Source organism: Macrotis lagotis, chromosome 4, assembly GCF_037893015.1.
Source record: "Macrotis lagotis isolate mMagLag1 chromosome 4, bilby.v1.9.chrom.fasta, whole genome shotgun sequence".
NCBI classification, from domain to species: Eukaryota; Metazoa; Chordata; class Mammalia; order Peramelemorphia; family Peramelidae; genus Macrotis; species Macrotis lagotis.
The window spans coordinates 230,524,309-230,524,921 of NC_133661.1; the positions used below are offsets into that span (position 1 = coordinate 230,524,309).

The 613-nt window shown below is 34.4% G+C and overlaps 1 non-coding gene across 1 annotated transcript; it reads left to right on the forward strand.

Moving 5' to 3' along the window:
• Positions 1 to 290: 290 nt before the first annotated feature.
• On the forward strand, positions 291 to 398 carry LOC141523170 (U6 spliceosomal RNA). The gene has a single exon (XR_012478367.1). It is a non-coding gene; the product is annotated as a U6 spliceosomal RNA (small nuclear RNA).
• The last annotated feature ends 215 nt before the right edge of the window (positions 399 to 613 follow it).

Below are 613 nucleotides of genomic sequence, written 5' to 3' on the forward strand. Positions count from 1 at the left end.
TAGTAATGATAGTAAGTAGTAACTAACATCTTTATTGCATTGTAAGGTTTGTAAAGGGCTTTATACATATTGTCTTATTTAATCCTTACAACAATCATCTGAGGTAGACACTATTAATATTCCTAGAGGAGGAATTGCATATTTTGCGGGTGAGGAAATTGAGGCTCAAAATTGTTAAATGATTTGCAGGATTTCAATTCAGGCTTTCTTAATTCCAAGTCTAGTTCTCTATTCACTACCCAGAAGTGTTAAGCTCTGCCGCAGTGAACCAGATTAAAATGTAATTGAGAGTGCTCACTTTGGCAGTACATGTACTAAAGTTGGAATGACACACAACAAGATTAACATGGGCCCTGTGCTAGAATGACCAACAAATTTAGGAAGTGATCTGTATGCTAAAAATTTTGAAAAAGTATAATTGGGAGACAACAAAATAAATAAAAAAATATGATACAATGTAGATAATTATGGTTTTTAAAGTTAATATGCAGCCTTCAGGGATCAGTTTCTATTTGAATTTGACAGCCCTGTACTACACCACTTAGGTGCCTCAGCTGTTCCATTGTATTCCAACTATAAAAATGGGGAATGGTAATTACCTCATAGGGTGGTT